The following is a 21375-nucleotide window of genomic DNA, read 5'->3' as shown; positions in this document are numbered from 1 at the left end:
TGTAAGCATGGTTGCTGGAGCTCCTTCACGAGCGCATGTTCGAAAACTTGTAGATGATAAGCCATTCCAGGTTGAAGGTTGGTATCAAATACTCTATCCACGTTTATTCATATTTTCATTTTACTCATTTTACTCACTTTTTTATTTGATGGATTAGTCTCATTTTGAATAAACTCAATCTTCTTTTTATGTAAAAAGCAAACATAAGATGGTAAACCCTAATATACTCGAGTTCTAGGTGGAATTATCTCGCATTGTTATATATCGGATTAACAAGATACTTTTTGTTTTAATCCTTTGAATTTCACGTAATTTTTGAATACCAATACGCTTATTATTTTACAACCAAGAAGATTTCTGATATTTTCTCTCAAATTGTTACGGTTGCCGACAATATTTATTTTCTCTCTCTCATTCGAGACACTTTATCTATACTGCGCATGCTTGAGAATGCGCAGAACCGAGCTGGAACCTCGGAGGATAGGGAAAGCGTTAGCATTTTGTCTTCCATAATCGGAGCAGCTTCCACTTTTGTGGTATTCACTTACAGTTTTTCTATAGGTATTATTTGGTTAAAAGAATTTTGGATATGATAATAGATATCGAATAGTTAAATAATTTGATTCGTTGAATTAAATAATTTAATCGAAAAATTAAAAAAATTTCAATGTTTTTAGATTGTGAAGATGTATATGGTGACTCCTCTGAAGCTACTTGCAGAGCATTATTTCCTCGGTATTATTGGAGCGTTGCAAAAAAAGACTGTGTCGAGGATACAAGCGGATGTGCTAACACTAAAAATAATTTCAGAACTAAAGATGATTGTTTGAAAGTTGCAAAACCAATTTGTTTAACAAACTAAAATTTTCAAAATAATAAATTCGTTTTGATAAATCTTTTTTCGTTTCAAAATAAAAAGGGAGTAATACTTTTCTATTCGATTATATCTTGATAATGTTTTCCTACACCTCTAGTACATTTGATAGTTTAGCATGTAACTAAGCATCGGTGGTTCAGTGGTAGAATGCTCGCCTGCCACGCGGGCGGCCCGGGTTCGATTCCCGGCCGATGCAGTTAGAGTATTTTGTGTTTTTTTTTTGTCAATAAATTCCTTTTCCTTTCCTTTCTCTTCATAATAATACCTATTTCTACCAACATTCAAATTTCTTTCAGAGGAATCGCTTACATTCGGAGATACGGATATTCATATTTAAATATTTTTACTGCGGATGATTGGCCTCGATTTCAGGAAGAGTTCGATGTAGAAAAGTGTTTTTTTGCCTCTGTCGATGCAGAACGACCCATAAGGTGCTTCTTTAAACGAAAGGAGGCAACGATGAGATTCAAAGCTAACCACTATTGCATTGAACTGAACCAGTCCCACCTGAGCTACAACCTTTGTACTGGATTTCTTGCAGCTACATCCTCTGTAATTATTATGATCTGTGTCGTGGAACCCTTGTAGCAGATCTTTCAGCATTCATTAAAGTATAAAACCGTCTTTTTGGCCGGCGAAACAGGTCAGAGAATTCTCCAGCGGTTACTCAATCCAAATAAAAAAAACCATCATCATCCCATGTTAAAGGCACCATATATTTGACTGAAAACGGTTTTCAGATTAAGCACTCAATTAAGAAAGCTTCAAATTCCTTCTCGACCACATTATGGTCGAAGGCAAATGTATACTGTCCGAGTAAACTGTATGTGTTTCAGTATATTGAAATTTTATTTTATTTGTATCTTTATTTAGTTATTTTTATGTTTGTTTATTAGTTTTGTCTACAAATTGTAACAATTATTTGACAATATTTTTCTATCTGAATTTTCGGCGAACTCATTTGACAAGACTGTATTCGATACAGATATTTTTATAACAATATTATGCAAAATTGACACAATAAAAATTAAGCTGACGCATAAGCTCAAATTTCCTATAAAAATAAAAAAGCTTTATATTGGTCGATCGATTGCTTCGTATACCACGTATAAAATACGCATAAACATGAATTACCTAAAAAATATGATGATATCAAATTACGAGGACTGGTTATTAAATAACGAGATTGCGTGCCTAGAGGGCGTCCTAGACGGGTGGAGTAAAATTCGAGTAGTGCGTTGGGTAACTAGATTTCTTGTCTATGCACATTACAAAACACGGTTCCGTCACTATTATAGTATTTGTGCAGTAGTGTTTTGAAGCGCTTTAGTGTGCCAAGAGAGCACTGAAAATGATCAGCTCCCAGGTCCCCCTGTGACTGTTTTAACTCCGGAAACAGTGACCGAAATCAACCAAATTGTGCGTACAGATCGTCGAATGAACATCCGGATGATTGCCGAGGCTGTAAACGCCGATAAGAAAACGGTTAGAAAAATTTTACACATAATAAAAGTCTGTGCGAAGTTGGTGCTAAAAAATCTGATTCCTAATCAAAAGCTGTTGCTGTTGCGTCTGTTCAGATATCTTGGAAAGGTTAGAAAAATATTTTTATAATAAAAACCTTTTTCGTTATTTAATAGCCAGACCTCGTATTGGTATATTGGTATGAGAAATATTTTCATTGCGCATATAAATCGTTTCATCATTCTTATTGAACAAATATTTATGTACCAGTGACTGATTTGTCATCATAATCGTTTAAAGCAAAAGATCATAAGAGTAAAATATTCTATTGAATATCATTAGTTCGAGTGGTTAGATTACAAAATGGTGATAATTAAATTTGCAGTGATATTTTTTTTGTTAGTGTCAATGTGTTATGAAGGAACAAATTGCTCTCCAGTCGAGTTTGAAAAACCAGAAAGTCGAGCATCTTTGAAAGCTAGACCATTTGAAGTAAAAGGTTTGTTATTATAAAAATTGATTTCTTTTGAGAATATTTTATATAATTATTTCTTACTTATCAAAATGTAGCAATGGCATAACAAAGTATTTTTTCATTTTGTGAAAACAACTAAGTATATGTTAAATGTACTCACTGAAAATGTGCCACTTACCTGAAACAGAAAATGAATATTTAAAGTATGCTATAAAAACGAATTCTATAATATAAATAAATTTCATATTAAAGGCGACATTCAAAATGTAGATATTTCAAAATATAGCAAGTTCATCGCCTTTTCGAAAAGTATCAAAGGTCATGGAGTATCATTAATCGATTAATCCTTTATCTAATAAATCAAAAACGGTGGTAACTGCTAAAAAAGTTTCAATGAACAATCCTGTAAAACTTTTTAAGAAACTTCAATCCCAACTACGATTTCAATTTGCCAATAAAACATTACCTTGTCAATGTCAATGTAAAAATTAACAAATAAATACATTCATTGTGATTATTGTACGAGGGTAATTAAAAAAAGTTGCGCTAAGAAATATTTATTAACAATGGACAAAAAATACAATTAAAACGTGCTTTTAAATCAATCAGAATCAATCAGAATCAACTTTTTTATCAAGTCGATTTAGATCATCATTATCTGAAAAGAACCGTTTGCTGGATAAGGACTATTTGAACTATGTAAATAGGATATACGAGGATGTATTGAAAAATTCTTAGCCTTCTATAGAACCAAACAAAATTTCAATGTCAAAATATTTTATTACTCAACATATTCTCCTCTTAATTGGATACATTTATTACAGCGAACCTGCAACGTTTCTAGACCTTTCAAAAAAAATTTATCTTCTTGCTCTGCAAACCAGACCTCCACAGCTTTTATTACCTCTTCGTTTGAAGAAAATTTACGACCTTTTAAAGTTTTTCTCAGTTGAGGAAAGAGATGATAATCGGACGGAGCCAATTCTGGTGAATAAAGAGGGTGTTCTGGTAATTCAAACCCTAAATCACGAATTTTTTACAAGGACGTTGTCCTGCAAAAACAAAACTCCTTTGGATAACCTCCCACGTCTCTTCTCTTTAATTTTTTTCCGTAGAGTGGTCAGTAATGTCGAATAGTAATCTCCAGTTATTGTTCTAATCTTATCCAAAATCCCAATCTCAAAAAACTGAAGCAAGAACTTTTCCATCAAATTTTTTCGACACGAAACTTCTTAGGTCTTGGAGAACCAGAGTGTCGCCATTCCATCGATTGTTGCTTTGTTTCTGGATCGTAGAAATGTACCCAAGTCTCATCCATAGTAACAATTCGGTTTAAGAAGTCTACATCGTTTTCAAATCGAGAACAGATCGAACGCGAGGTTTCTACCCTTGTACGCTTTTGGTCAACATTCAAACATTTGGGGATTCATTTTGCAGCAATTTTTCTCATGTCCAAATTGACGTGAACTATATGATGAACGCGTTCGTATGAAATATTCAGTGCTTCAGATATACGTTTTAGCCCAATTCGACGGTCTGATAAAACCATGTCATGAACTGCATCGATATTTTCGAGAACTGACACAGAAACTAGTCTTCCCGATCGGACATCATCTTCAATGGAAAATTTACCTCTTTTGAAGCTTGCAGTCCAATTTTTCACGGTCGCATACGAAGGACATTGATCACCAAGAGTATTAGGTATATCTTCGTAAATCTGTTTACCTTTTAACCCTTTTAAATACAGGTTGATGATGGCTCGATACTCCAATTTTCGGTGGACATATTTTTTCTTTTAATTTATTACGTAATTCTGGTTTATTTTTTTAACGTTAAACTTTGCACTGACATGTCTAAACTAAGTTATTGTTTGTTGCTATGGTAACGCAATATTTTGTTTATGCATGGAACTAGATATCAATACATCCTCGTAGTCAATAGATACCAAATCGGGGCAATATTGGAGTAACTACTTTACCTCATCCGTTACAATTCCTGCGTTGCTTTAGCAATATATGGGATCGGGTATATTCGTGTTTAGACTTTGAAGGTTAAATTTTTATAATTACTTATTCAAAAAATACATATTTCTAACTTTCGAACTTTTTAGTTTCCGTTGACTTTTTCTTCCTCTACTATTTTTACTATACTTCTCAATTCGTTTCTGTTCTCTGTTATTTCTCTCCATTTATCTATTCCCACTGTATACAAATCTGATGTTACCTCTTCTATCCATTTCTATTTAAGCCTGTTTCTTTTTCTTCTAATTTCCTCTCCTTCCACTTCTGCTATCCCAATCACGTGATCCTTTGGGTTCTGACATCTACTGGATTTCTTGCAGCTCACCTTTCGTTCTTATTCTCTATGAATCGTTATACATTTTCATACTCCCTCACCTCATACTTTTCGGAGCACTTTAGTACTCAAACTCAATACCTATAGAATATAATAGGCCTAATCATGGTTCTGTACAACATTATTTTCCACTTGATCCTTTCTTTGCCGTAACATTTCCACATATTTATCTATTTACCCTGAGCTCAAAATGTTTCCTGTCATTCCTTCTCCAGTCTTCTCTATACTTTTCTTCTGGATAAGGTTAACGGTACAGGATCGTCTACATACGCTTTCGAAACGTGTATTTGTATTTTTTCCACTTTTTGCTTGTAAACCTTCTGATAAACTTTCCAACAATATTTTAATCTTTGCTCTATTCTCCAGTCGCTTGTGGTGACAAAATGAATTCTTGCCTTGTAATGATATGCGACAGGAATACTTGCTATTGTTTCGCTCCACGCTGTCTGCTCATTGCTCTGCACACGGGATCAAGTTTCTAAAGATCTTGCCTTTTCGATCGTCCTGAACGGTACAGGAAGTTTCATTGTCTATTCGGACACTAAATGTATGGCTCTGGGGTAATAAAATTTTTTACTGATCATCCATTGAGAAGCATATAAAACGAAGTTGAAGTCTATTTGTAAAATGCTACTTTTATTTTTTCTTAATGTTGAATCTCTAATTGTATATACTGAGTACACTGTTTAGACCACTACTAGACCAACACTGACTGTTTGACGCGCGTTTCGATAACCAAGTTATCGTCTTCAGAGACTTCAAGGTGGTGGCGTAAACAGTATATGCAGTATGAATATCGCCAACGGTTCCAGAAATTTCAACTTATCTAATTGGATATAAATTTACTTTCCAGATTGTAAACAACACTTGAGCGCAAGAACGGGCTTTAAATGTTTTGCTTATATGGAGCGATATCAGTGGAGCAACTCAAAACAACAATGTATCCTAGCTATATACGGAGGATGTAATCCGACCAAGAACAATTTTTTTACTCTTGAAGAATGCCAAAAAGTAGCAACTCCCATTTGCTTAAATAAATAGCCTAAGAGTTGCTTTTAAAGTTAAATTTGTTTCCATGAATAATTATATAACGAAAATTAATAATAATTTCGATTTTTATCGGATTTTATTGAATACGGGCACATAAAGTCTTAACGAGTAATATTTGTTTTATTCTGTACACGGTAACGGGGTGCGTATTGTATTATCTCAATGTATTATCAAAAAAGCAATAAAAATATTTTGAAAATAGCTTAAGGCAGATGTTGTGAAACTTTTTTACTGAAATATATAAATAATAGATATCTCGATGTGTTAATAATTTCAATAAATCGAAGATCTCGAATAAAGAAATTATACTATGGAGTAATTTTGACATTAACAAACATATTTAAAATTTTTGTATTAAAATTTACCGCACAGATCTTATGTGTACTTTCCAAATAGTTTGAAAAATAGCTAGTTTTGATTTGTATACACTGCACTACACTGTAATTGATTCATTATTTATTAAATGAAGTCAATATCTTAAACTACTTCAACACAACGTTTCAAGGCATTTGTCTTATTACTAGTGAGCCTGTTTCAATGAAAAATACTTTTTGAGAAGCCAAAAAGTCCATAATTCTGCACTTACAAGTTAAAAAAGTATTAAATAAATAAAATTCTACCAAAAGAATGTTCTTGTTTGTTCCAGAAGGAGAAGTAAATTATATTAGTTGACTACATCGTTAATTATCTCAAATCGTACAAAATAAACTTTCTAGTTTCGTTGAAATGAGTATTGTAACTAAATACCAATTGTCTGTATATTTAAATTGATATATTTCATAATAAATATAAAATAATTAATAGAAAGTATTTCTATTTCTGCTATGAAATGGATTTCTAGCTGAAATCAAAGAAAAAGAAATATTTCTGAAGTATCGTGGAAATTGTTGTATTTGAACAGATTTGAATATCTTATTATAATTTTGTTTTCTTTATTCCTTTCAACAGTTCTCTCGACAACCCTTTTTCAATATTTGTTTGCACGGTTGGCATTCAGAATTTTACCCAGCTCTTAGCTATTTGTTTAATTATTTGAGTTATAAAAGCTCGTCTGGAATTACTTTCTGGGTAGTGAAAATTCTTTGATTTTGCACCACTTTGACTATAGATGTGTCTAGTGGACGATTATTCATTTTGTGTCTAGTGGACGATTATTCATTTATGTAATTAAAAAAAAAACGGAATTTACCTTGCTTTACAAGAAACACAAAAATTTTGAAAAAGAATATATTTATTTTTCAACGTAATCTCCTTTTAGCTCCATACAATTTTCCCAGCGATGATCGATAGGTTCTACACCCTTTTCATAATAAGAATCGTCAACTTCCTCAAAATAGCCGACAACACCTCTTCATTGTTGGAAAATCTTTGACCACCAGGTCATTTTTTCAAGTTTGGGAACAAAAAATAATCCGAGGGGGCTAAATCTGGCGAATAAGCTGCATGAGGTAGCAATTATGCAATGGTGTAATGTCTTGAAGAAACAACACTTTCTTATTAGTCAAATGCGGCCGTTTTTGCTCGATTTCTTCGCTCAAATATTGGAAATAAGTTCGCATAATATGCCATGATTTTGCCTTCTTTAGAGTCGGTTCTTCCTTTTCACTCCTTTCTTTCAATTATTCTTTCGCACGGCGTACAGCTTTCTCCTGTCCAAATTTTCAGTTAATATGCGATGTACCTCTTTGTGGATTTACTTCAACAATTCTGGAGTAATTTTCTCGTTTAAACTCTGCTACCCAATATTTTACTATTAATAACGAAAGAGCAGTTTCACTCAGAGTAGCATCTAGTTCAACTTTCACATTGATTGGGCTAAGGCCTTTCAAATACAACGATTGTATCACATAACGATGTTTACAAATTCACGTTATCTATTGATAGTTGCCAAACAAATACTGAGCGTTACGATAGTTAAATAAAAATTCTACCCTAATTACGTACTGCATTTATGAAACAATCCACCCTCAATGAAAAGCAATAAACCATAAACCCGTGATGGGTTATAGACTAAATAGAAGGACGAACTCATTTTCTTTGGATGCTATCTAAACTTGTAGAAAAATTTTGTGATATGTTTCAAGTTTAATATCTACAAACTTAAGAATTAAGAAGGAAATATTATTAAGAGGAATCAGTTATGGAGATATTGAATTACCATTCTTTAGATACTGTTGAGTAGATTTAGTAGGAGTAGAGAATTTATTAATATAATAAGTATTTTTGTATCAAATTATCTACTTCAGGAGGAAATGTCAATTTCTTCGTCGAAGATAAGCGCCTCAGATAAAGCCAACAATCCTACAACAGCCGCATGTTTGACGTACACGTCGTATCTCTTATGTTCGTGGAACTTCACTTCCACGACTTCTTCTTCTTCTTCTTCCGTGCAGTAAGCGTAGTTGCCTGTTTCATCTTCGACATCCTTGTCTCCTATCCTGCTTCAAGGTTGTCGCTCCACCTTTTTCTGGGTAGGCCGGTACGCCTTCGGCCCAATGGGGATTTATCGCGCGCTATCTTGACCAGTCTGCTCATTCCATTCTTTCTTTCTTGATAAAACCCATTCGTTGATATAATCTATTTTGCACAATCTTCTTTCCCCGTCCAGTAGGGTTTTTCCGGCTATCCTGTGTAACACTTTCATCTCTGCTGTTTACATCATTCTTTTGGTTTTCGCCGTTTCTGGCCGTGTCTCTGCGGTTTAGGTCATTATGGGTCTTACCGTGACCTTGTGTATATTCTCGATTTGGCTTCTAGCTAGTTGTTTGCTCTCTTACTTCGTTCTCTACGTCTCCAAATCCTGTAATCTCGATTCCTAGGTATTTGAATTTCATTACTTGGTGAATTATCTACGACTAGGTTACATCTTATCGGAGTTTTGGATGTGGTCATACACTTTGTTTTAGACGCAAATATTAACATATTGAAAGATTCAGCTGTACAGTTGAACACATGTAAAAGCCTTTGAAGATCATCCTCATTTTTTGCGACAGCGTAACATTCATCATTTTAATCATATTTTCAATAATCAACTTTTTTATTGGAAGTAAAATAACAAGAATAAGTGACGTTTGGGTAGTCCCAATGCTGTCACTTAAACATAAACTAAAAAATCTGACTCTTCCTGACATCTATTGGCGATTAATATAACTGATTGAACGACATAACAACATTGAAGGTACTCTAGTAGATGGCGTTGTTAAACAACACTTGGCCAATGAGTGTTTTATTTGAGGTTAGACCACTTAAACGATCTTGAAGAAAACGCTTATAAACAATCTAACTGCAACTAATAATAATCTTAAAAAAAAAAACAGAGCTCGGTGGTCATCCAGATAAATATTTACGATCCACTCTATCTATCTCTACAATTTGTATCATCTCACCTTGAATATTTCGTAAAATCTTTTTTTGATGATAATGGTAGATGAAATGGCAAATTTGTAGGTACATAGAGCAATATTTCCATTACTACAATCGATTAACCCACGGAGAATTCAAATATAGATTTACTAGCATCTGCATTAGGAAGTATTAGCCCCCCAAGAACGTAAGTAGTGTCCTGTGTATAATTTCAGATTCGTCAGTTGCAAAAATTGCGCTATTATTTCTGGTTGGTTACTAATTTTATTTATCGTCTTCACTGGGGACTGAATTCGACCCCTTGCGTATAATTTCATCATACTCTCCATATTACTGAACTTTAGTGAATCATATCGTTAAAATATTGTCACCAAATATTCTGAGATGATTTTTGGTCTTGTTACTTTATAATAAAAATTCATATTATAATAACAAAATCGATTCAGAAGGATCTTTAATAAAATTGACATCGAAAGATAGATATAGCAGGATCACTTTTTAAAATATTTCCTTACGAATCAATCATTTAAAATTACAATCATATCATTATTTGGATGAGTTTGGTATCCTGGGTGTGAGTAGGATCAGTAAAGTTCACACAAATGGAGTATTTTACTTATAGAAAAATCTGAATTCATTGTCAAACTATGTTCATTTCTTGTTCAATCCCATTTTGTACCTTCGCGATCCGAGAATGATGGAAGATGTGAATTTCCTGTATAGTAAGATATGAATTTGGTACAGGTGATATTGTTGTTGGAGAAAATATTAAACCTGTATTAGAATATCAGTCGTTTCTTTCAAAGAGATATTCTGCCTGATACGGATCTTCTCGAGAACAACTTTTGTCAAATTGTAGTTTCGCCGAAATGCTGCAAAGAATAAATTAGCGCAATTTATAATAAAGGAAACATCTGACATCTGCTAATTAAACAGGAAACCCAGAACGAAAACGACTGTAAAAGAAATGTTTTCAGGATCAGATCATTCGGTATTTAGGTGTACCAAACTCGGTGCACATACAGTTTGAAGATATCTTCAGCGATTAGAGATTGAATTAGGACAACATCAAACTAAAACAAAACAAAATAATATTGATCAACATGGAACGAAGATTTTAAATTGAAATTAATTTCTTTTTGTTTGGCTTAGTTGTATAGGCGCGAATCAGAACCAAATCAGAAACATTTCCTTCCTCTTTTTCTTATAACCGCATCTTGGAAATCTGGTTGTTGCCGATCTGCGTCTGAAGATTGTTAAGTTATAAAAATCATGGTTCATGGTACATACAGTCGCGAATAACTCATTACAATGATAACACTTTTTTTGGGAAGTGGTATTATTGAAATAAGAGTGCGAAGTCATCGAAATAATCTATTATCAATTGAAATTCAGAGCTCAAAGGAAGATTGGACCCCCAACATCTAATTTATAACCATTTTCATTTTGTTATACCATAAATAATTGCTTATAATCTCAATTTTTTTGGAGAAATTAAATTTATTTTGAACACTGTAGTGTAGCTACCAATTTTTGTTGTTTACTTAAGTTTTAGTGAGCTTCAAATTTTAATATTACAGTGAAAATATAAATTATCCCCTTATCACCTATGTTTTGATATAGAAGTCTATAATTAAGTTATATATCAAAATGTTTAATCTAAATTTGAAAATAAGGTGGATATATTTGTTTCTTGCACTGTTCCAGAAGCGCAGAAGATAAATTTACGTCTCGCCGACTTCTACTTAGCATTTTATGAACGTCCTTATTCGATTTGTAGAGTGAACATCCACGTCTGTACAATTTTAGTTGTAGGACAGTCAAAATGTGTGTTTTTTTTATCTAAAAGGTATATAAGTTTAACTATTGAAAAATATTCTCTAGGCAATCTTATATATTAAAAAAATTGTTGATTTCCATTCCGAGTCCGTTCAGGCGTTCTACCCAATCGATTTGCTTAATTTTTTTTTCAATGAAAGGTATTGATGCACAGATCAGCCATCAACCATCGGATTTCATCTAATTTTCACCATTCTCAAGTTATACTCAAATGCGATTTCCCCCTGTACATTACTTATGGGAGTTTTTCACATACACAGGTTCTATGCTCAATATCTCAGGTTCTATTTGAGATAAAGACTTCGTTTTTATTTAAGAACACTCGCTGAAACACCTTTCTTTTGAGTTCTTGAACACTTAAATCGGTTGAGTTGGAGAGGAGCTAGGCGCGGACATTCAATGTGGAGTTATGGATTTTTTGTAGGTTTTTGGCAATTTTTCTACATTCAAAGATCTATATCTCAGGTTTTAATATAGCTACAGAGTTAGTTTTGATTTAAAAACACTCGTTAAAACACCTTCTTTCTTTTGAGGTTTTGAATACTTGAATCGGTTGAGTTGGAGAGGAGCTAGGCGCGGACATTCAATGTGGAGTTATGGATTTTTGTACGTTTTTTGGCAATTTTTCTACATTCAATGATCTATATCTGAGGTTCTAATATAGCTACAGAGTTCGTTTTGATTTAAAAACACTCGCTAAAACACCTTCTTTCTTTTGAGGTTTTGAATACTTGAATCGGTTGAGTTGGAGAGGAGCTAGGCGCGGACATTCAATGTGGAGTTATGGATTTTTGTACGTTTTTTGGCAATTTTTCTACATTCAATGATCTATATCTGAGGTTCTAATATAGCTACAGAGTTCGTTTTGATTTAAAAACACTCGCTAAAACATCTTCTTTCTTTTGAGGTTTTGAACACTTGAATCGGTTGAGTTGGAGAGGAGCTAGGCGCGGACATTCAATTTGGAGTTATGGATTTTTGTAGATTTTTGGCAATTTTTCTACATTCAAAGATCTATATCTCAGGTTCTAATATAGCTACAGATTTCTTCTTGATTTAAGAACACTCGCTGAAACACCTTCTTTCTTTTGAGTTTTTGAACATTTAAATCGGTTGAGTTGGAGAGGAGCTAGGCGCGGACATTCAATTTGGAGTTATGGATTTTTGTACGTTTTTTGGCAATTTTTCTACATTCAATGATCTATATCTGAGGTTCTAATATAGCTACAGAGTTCGTTTTGATTTAAAAACACTCGCTAAAACATCTTCTTTCTTTTGAGGTTTTGAACACTTGAATCGGTTGAGTTGGAGAGGAGCTAGGCGCGGACATTCAATGTGGAGTTATGGATTTTGTAGATTTTTGGCAATTTTTCTACATTCAAAGATCTATATCTCAGGTTCTAATATAGCTACAGAGTTCCTTTTGATTTAAGAACACTCGCTGAAACACCTTCTTTCTTTTGAGTTTTTGAACACTTAAATCGGTTGAGTTGGAGAGGAGCTAGGCGCGGACATTCAATGTGGAGTTATGGATTTTGTAGATTTTTGGCAATTTTTCTACATTCAAAGATCTATATCTCAGGTTCTAATATAGCTACAGAGTTCGTTTTGGTTTAAGAATACTCGCTGAAACACCTTCTTTCTTTTGAGTTTTTGAACAATTAAATCGGTTGGGTTGGAGAGGAGCTAGGCGCGGACATTCAATGTGGAGTTATGGATTTTTGGCAATTTTTCTACATTCAAAGATCTATATCTCAGGTTCTAATATAGCTACAGAGTTCCTTTTGATTTAAGAACACTCGCTGAAACACCTTCTTTCTTTTGAGTTTTTGAACACTTAAATCGGTTGAGTTGGAGAGGAGCTAGGCGCGGACATTCAATGTGGAGTTATGGATTTTGTAGATTTTTGGCAATTTTTCTACATTCAAAGATCTATATCTCAGGTTCTAATATAGCTACAGAGTTCCTTTTGATTTAAGAACACTCGCTGAAACACCTTCTTTCTTTTGAGTTTTTGAACACTTAAATCGGTTGAGTTGGAGAGGAGCTAGGCGCGGACATTCAATTTGGAGTTATGGATTTTTGTAGATTTTTGGCAATTTTTCTACATTCAAAGATCTATATCTCAGGTTCTAATATAGCTACAGATTTCTTCTTGATTTAAGAACACTCGCTGAAACACCTTATTTATTTTGAGTTTTTGAACACTTAAATCGGTTGGGTTGGAGAGGAGCTAGGCGCGGACATTCAATGTGAAGTTATGGATTTTTGTACGTTTTTTGGCAATTTTTCTACATTCAATGATCTATATCTGAGGTTCTAATATAGCTACAGAGTTCGTTTTGGTTTAAGAACACTCGCTGAAACACCTTCTTTCTTTTGAGTTTTTGAACACTTAAATCGGTTGAGTTGGAGAGGAGCTAGGCGCGGACATTCAATTTGGAGTTATGGATTTTTGTAGATTTTTGGCAATTTTTCTACATTCAAAGATCTATATCTCAGGTTCTAATATAGCTACAGATTTCTTCTTGATTTAAGAACACTCGCTGAAACACCTTCTTTCTTTTGAGTTTTTGAACATTTAAATCGGTTGAGTTGGAGAGGAGCTAGGCGCGGACATTCAATTTGGAGTTATGGATTTTTGTAGATTTTTGGCAATTTTTCTACATTCAAAGATCTATATCTCAGGTTCTAATATAGCTACAGAGTTCGTTTTGGTTTAAGAACACTCGCTGAAACACCTTCTTTCTTTTGAGTTTTTGAACAATTGAATCGGTTGGGTTGGAGAGGAGCTAGGCGCGGACATTCAATGTGGAGTTATGGATTTTTGGCAATTTTTCTACATTCAAAGATCTATATCTCAGGTTCTAATATAGCTACAGATTTCCTCTTGATTTAAGAACACTCGCTGAAACACCTTATTTATTTTGAGTTTTTGAACACTTAAATCGGTTGGGTTGGAGAGGAGCTAGGCGCGGACATTCAATGTGAAGTTATGGATTTTTGTACGTTTTTTGGCAATTTTTCTACATTCAATGATCTATATCTGAGGTTCTAATATAGCTACAGAGTTCGTTTTGGTTTAAGAACACTCGCTGAAACACCTTCTTTCTTTTGAGTTTTTGAACACTTAAATCGGTTGAGTTGGAGAGGAGCTAGGCGCGGACATTCAATTTGGAGTTATGGATTTTTGTAGATTTTTGGCAATTTTTCTACATTCAAAGATCTATATCTCAGGTTCTAATATAGCTACAGATTTCTTCTTGATTTAAGAACACTCGCTGAAACACCTTCTTTCTTTTGAGTTTTTGAACATTTAAATCGGTTGAGTTGGAGAGGAGCTAGGCGCGGACATTCAATGTGAAGTTATGGATTTTTGTACGTTTTTTGGCAATTTTTCTACATTCAATGATCTATATCTGAGGTTCTAATATAGCTACAGAGTTCGTTTTGGTTTAAGAACACTCGCTGAAACACCTTCTTTCTTTTGAGTTTTTGAACACTTAAATCGGTTGAGTTGGAGAGGAGCTAGGCGCGGACATTCAATTTGGAGTTATGGATTTTTGTAGATTTTTGGCAATTTTTCTACATTCAAAGATCTATATCTCAGGTTCTAATATAGCTACAGATTTCTTCTTGATTTAAGAACACTCGCTGAAACACCTTCTTTCTTTTGAGTTTTTGAACAATTAAATCGGTTGGGTTGGAGAGGAGCTAGGCGCGGACATTCAATGTGGAGTTATGGATTTTTGGCAATTTTTCTACATTCAAAGATCTATATCTCAGGTTCTAATATAGCTACAGATTTCCTCTTGATTTAAGAACACTCGCTGAAACACCTTATTTATTTTGAGTTTTTGAACACTTAAATCGGTTGGGTTGGAGAGGAGCTAGGCGCGGACATTCAATGTGAAGTTATGGATTTTTGTACGTTTTTTGGCAATTTTTCTACATTCAATGATCTATATCTGAGGTTCTAATATAGCTACAGAGTTCGTTTTGGTTTAAGAACACTCGCTGAAACACCTTCTTTCTTTTGAGTTTTTGAACACTTAAATCGGTTGAGTTGGAGAGGAGCTAGGCGCGGACATTCAATTTGGAGTTATGGATTTTTGTAGATTTTTGGCAATTTTTTTACATTCAAAGATCTATATCTCAGGTTCTAATATAGCTACAGAGTTCGTTCTTTTCTATTATAATGATTTCTATTACTTATTTAATGGATTCGATGCGAGCGAAGCCGCAGGTAAAAACTAGTAGTTTATTAAATTTGACTTATTGAATATATCAGCAGTTCCAAGAACGTTATTAATAGTCAAGGTAGATGTTCAAAGTTCGTACAAATCGCGAGAAAACAGCAATTATACCAATCAATCTACAAGAAACAGAGAGAGTAGCTGAAGCTTGCGGATTTTATACAGTTCTTCCAATATCAATTGCAGATTATAAAAATCCTTGCCGACAATTTTGTTCTATCTACCATAGGCGTATATAACTCATCTTATGCGAGAAAGTATTCGTTAAAAGGCAATTGAATCTTTATAAATTGGACGGCATTAAATGCCGTTATTTAGACAGATGCAGTCCTACTTGGAATCATTATTATACCTCGTTAACTTCCTACAACTGAATATTAAATTATAAAACGTGAATAGACGAGTAAAATGTATCTGTCTGTACGGGAGTTTGGTTTAAACAGGGTACCAGTCGTGAACTGAGCCCTTTTTGAACCACCCCATTCGTCTATTAGAACTTGTTTCTTGTCTCCGATTGAACTATCCTTGACGATTCGGTAATATTCATCCGTTTATTCAGTTTTTTGTATTTAAAACCACATGCTGACAAAACTCGACGCAACTAGTTATGTTTGTTATATAGATGATGCTTTGAAAGCTGAATTATGAACATTAAACGCTTATTTATGAACAATAATAAAGACTAAAGTAGTAGCATGTTAGAAAAAAAATTATCGACGCCTATCTAGAGAGAAAATTGTAGAAGAATATATTGAAAGATGAGGTGTAAGGTTTAATAATAAATATATGAAAATAAACCATCAAGAGTTAATGAAAATTATCATAATACAATAAATTAGATTAGCAACTATTACAGAAGTTTAATTATAAACACCGTTATAATAAAATAATTTTATTATATTGAACATCAATTGAGTTTTCGGTTCTCATTTTAATAATTTTATATACAATCTAAGCGCAGGTGTTTTCAAAATCGAACACTTCTATAAAAATAGCTTTTCTCTAACTTCATATTCCATAACATAACCAATGTAGAGTCTGTTGTATTACCCGATCCTGTTTTTATTTTCGACAACGCTTTCATAAGTTGTGGCATAAAGAGAAAAGCACCCCTCTAATGTTCTATGTTTAATGTGTTCAAAACCCTACTCACATCGACCCCAAATTCTATATTTCTAATTTCTGACGTTTATTACCGCATTATTTAACTGACAGGCTTAAGTCAGCCGAATTCTGGCCGTTATGATTCATACAAAAGTTTCCAACTCAAAAGTTGTACGTTCGTTGATAACTCAGGATAAACCTTTCAGATTATTTAATAATGCTTGAACTAATCAAATTAAAAATGAAAAAAAAAACGCACAATAACGAAGACTTCGAAATATATATATTCCTCCTAAGAATCAACAGCACGAGAAGTCGGGACTTTCAATTGGATCAATATTGGCCCAATTCCACTTATCGGAATCCGTATACAGGCGTTTAAACATTTACAGGCAATCATCACGTGCCGATCGAACGACGAAAAGAAATCAACAGCCCGTCGAAACTTTTCACCAATATAGCCCAATATTGATAATAAGTTTCAGCGTTCCACTATTTCTCCTCTTGCTCTTTTATTTCCCCAATAAATCATTTACGCTACCAAATTTCCAAGTATTAGGTCTGTTCGAGGAAATTCTACAGCGAAAATTGGACCGAAAAGACCAATGAACTTATTAATTTTCGTGTATACTCTGAACAATGTTTATCGATGATTTTACTAATAGAAATGTGTTTTATATGACGATCACAATTTGACAGGAAGTACTTAAAAATGAATAATGGTCTTTTGACAAGACAATTAATAATTAAATCTTCTCAAAGGAATAATAATGAAGTTATACTTCCTTGAACATATTACCAAAATAGGTCGGTTTGGTGTTAAAAGAAAATATACTACAAGTCAACAGTTTCCGTAGAAATGTAAATCACAGAAGAAGACGGATGAATTTGCTGGTATTAGGACCAGTTAGTTTGTTTCCAAATTAGATGAAACCAACCATTGGAATACGCTTCTACTCGTATAACCTTGGTTGTACCTTGGTAGCGGTATGTATTACAAATCCATTTTTTACATGGAGACTCAAATTACAAGTCAATAGAGATTTCCTATTGCGTAGTTAACTACCTGTTTCTATGGAAATATCAATATCTCTTCGACCTTTCCACTTTCTTTGCCTTCTTCTTCCCCTTGGACCAAAAATATTCCCATAGTAGATACCTCACTTACCATTTACAATAAACATGAATCCCCTAACGTCTTCGTAGAGAAAGCATTCTTAGAAATTCTGCATCAAAAATCCTAATTCTCTATACGGAGCTGAATCCCGTGTCGGTTGCGTAGTCACTACAAACCACGAACTCATAAGTTCTTTCGGCTTACCCTCGACGTGTAGTGTCTACACACACTGGTGAACTATACAGTATCCTTCAAGCTTACAAATTTATCTCTTCTCCCCATAAACATATTTGTACTGACTCTCTTTCATCCATACAGTCAATTATAACCATATTCACCGACCATCCAATAGTCGACAATATTCATGACATCTACCGAACTCTCATTGTTCTTTCATCTGGTTTCCATCGTACACTGGAATTACTGGAAACGAATCTGCAGATAGCCATGCCAAAGAAGCCACAAAGAATCCTCCTGAAATCCCAGTTCAGCTTGCCAATGATCTGAAGACTAGCTTCAAAAACCTTATTCAAAAATCTTGACGCAATATATCTACTTCTCATCAACTTTTTGAATAACAGAGAAGCTGTGACAATAAGAAGACTTCGCATCAACCACACAAAACTTACTTACGGCTATGTGATGTCGTCAGAAAGTCGTCCTGTCTGCCAAAGTTATCAAGTTCCTGTGTCTGTTAAGCACATCCTCGCCGACTGCAGAGAATAATCTACCGCATACCAGCAGTTTGATGTGAAACTCAACCTCAAGGAGACACTTAATTGCATAAAGAAAATCGTGGAGATTCTTAAAGCCACCAAGCTGTATAAGACAATATAATTAATTTATGTATTGTAATAGATTTTGTAACTTATGCTTTTGGCATTGTGTAAATTTTTTGCTAGAAATTCGTTTATTGTGGTCAAATAATGGAAATTAGTAATGAGCGAGACTGCTCTTGGCCTTGTAGTTTTGGTTTTTTTTTTTGCAAAAAAGCAAGATCCAGACCAGCTTCAGGTACGCAAGATCAAGACCTATGCAAGACCAAAAACCAGTAATTTGTAAGACTTTTGCAGCCTTGCGGCTTGTTCAAATTTTTTTATTTAAATATTGCTCTTAATGACACTTGAATATTAAAACTAAATAGTCAGGGAATAAGCACGATTATTGTAATTGTGGTTTACTGTAACTTCAAAAAATAATAAGAAGCTCGAGCAATGGAATAAGTATCAAAATTTTCAGTATAAATCGTGTCTGAAAATAGTTTTTATATCTATAATTAGAACTAAGCAGCTATTTTCTTCAATATTTTCGCTTTTTGATCATCTAAAATCATAAAAAATCTACGCAAATATTGCAATAATAACAAAAGTTTCGGTGCAAGACTAAGACCATGACTGGATCCTGCAAACCAAAGACCAAAACTACATATACAAGATAAGACTAAGACGTATCTGGTTTCAACGCGTTCAAATTATAATTTCAAAATAATAACTCAATAGATTGACGGTTGTTGACGTGAATAAATAATTATCAAGTTAGATACTACTTTATAAAAAATAATTGCAATTATATAAAAATATGTTTAGACGGTAATCGAGAGTGAGATTGAGTCAGATGAAGATAATGAGTCAGGTATTTCAATTATTGGTGAATCATCACAACCGACGAGGGAATTGCCGCAGACACTGTTTAATCTAAAATACCACCAATACATCAACATCTAATTTCGCACGGAAAAATTATTAGGTTAAATTGGAATATTTTGTAATTTTCACAATAATTTGTTTTTGTTATCGATAATATACTGGCCTATATACGAATTTTCTCAAATGTGGAACAAAACATTACAACGTTAAGACGTGCCAGATCGCGATACCGGAAACAGTCTTTTCATTACGACTGAGAAACGGAAGTTGAACTCGACATTGACGAAAAAGCACTTTCTTTTCTTTAAAACTCGCTGTTGTGTACGAACTTTGCCAATGTCGAAAAAGTTTATTGTTACTTGTCTTTTTTTGGCAATCAGTTGAAAAAGGAATGTCTTCATAGTTCAATTAAAGAAGGACCAAGTATTATATTCAAAGGATGATAATAAGAAAGATAAAAATAAAGTGCTGACTCCGGTAACTCGATTTACCAATTTTTTTTGATAAATAATCTCAAGAAGCCAACGAAATGTCTTTATTTAGGATGGCTATAGTTATTATGGTCAATAATTGACGCCGTCAAAAAAATTCGTTAAAAATAGTTCTGTTTGTTAACACAAAGGCTCAAAAGAAATTGGCATTATTAGTATCCAGAATGATAGAATACAGTAGTCCCAAATTTGAGGCTCAAGTTCCGACAAGCTTTCTCAAAGCACTCATTCATAGAATCTAACTAGAAACAGCTTCTGTGGCGACCAGTCCATCGATAGAAGTGTTTCAGATATTTTTCTATTTACATAACAGACCAAGGGCCAATTACAAAAACATAAACACAAAAATGAAATAGCAAAAATAAACAGTAATATCCTCATTAAATTTTAATAATATAATCTACATAAGGATTCAAAAAACAAATAGTTGCAGATAGTTCGTAGCACTTCATAAAAAACAATTCCGAGTATATTCCACCAAACACACATTAGAATGTAAACCCAGCTTCGCAATACTTCGAGGTTTTTCTTTTGAACCTTTTACGTTTTGGATCATCATCATTTTGCATCTCCAGTTATCAAGCAATTAAAAAACGATTATGTATAGTACTGTTGAGGCAATGACAGATTATGAGATATCAAAACACTTACAAATACTTTCCAGTCTCTTGTAAATGTTCTTGGATGGTCGATCAGTGTTCAATTCAACTATTACTTCCAAAAAGATTGTTGAAATATTTTCAGTTTACAGTTAGATAAATGAAATATTATTCAAGCTTTTAAAAAATATAAATTTTGGTATAAGATCACCGTTTTATTTTTCAAATTCCGATAGGTTATAAATAAAAGACAAGTTCATATAAAACAATAATTTTATTAACAAAAAATTGGTACTTTTCGACATAATCACCGAAGAGATTAAGACATTTGTCATATCTGTAGAAAAGCTTTTCAATACCCTCTTCAAAGAAAGTTGCCGCCAATGAAATCGAGTAAAAAACAGACATTGAAACTGGAAATTCCGTAGACAAAGCAGTGAATTTGTGGTTATCTTCAACCACTCTGTCAACTCAGAACCAGGTCATCTGAAACGACAGATTTGCGTTCTTGGCACCTTCATCATTACGGCCATCTTTAAACTTTCGACACCATTCACGCACAACACCATACACACGACTCATTCTCCGATAGATGGCCTTCAGCCTGAAGAAAACGAATCGCACTTCTCAATTCATATTTTGCGGGAGCATCAATAATGGCGGATATGTTTACGTGACTGTAGCACAACGCCGACTGACGCTTGAATGTCAACAATATTGTAGTGTGTAGTGCGAGAGC

At 33.7% G+C, this 21375-nt stretch overlaps 1 non-coding gene across 1 annotated transcript; it reads left to right on the top strand.

Annotated features, from left to right (window-relative positions):
- Positions 1–1002: 1002 nt before the first annotated feature.
- Positions 1003–1073, top strand: Trnag-gcc (transfer RNA glycine (anticodon GCC)). Its single transcript has one exon. It is a non-coding gene; the product is annotated as a tRNA-Gly (tRNA).
- The last annotated feature ends 20302 nt before the right edge of the window (positions 1074–21375 follow it).

This window comes from Diorhabda sublineata, chromosome 3 (genome assembly GCF_026230105.1).
Source record: "Diorhabda sublineata isolate icDioSubl1.1 chromosome 3, icDioSubl1.1, whole genome shotgun sequence".
In the NCBI taxonomy this organism is placed as follows: domain Eukaryota; kingdom Metazoa; phylum Arthropoda; class Insecta; order Coleoptera; family Chrysomelidae; genus Diorhabda; species Diorhabda sublineata.
Note: the sequence above shows the minus strand (reverse complement) of the source record. Positions and strands in the feature narration are given on the sequence as shown.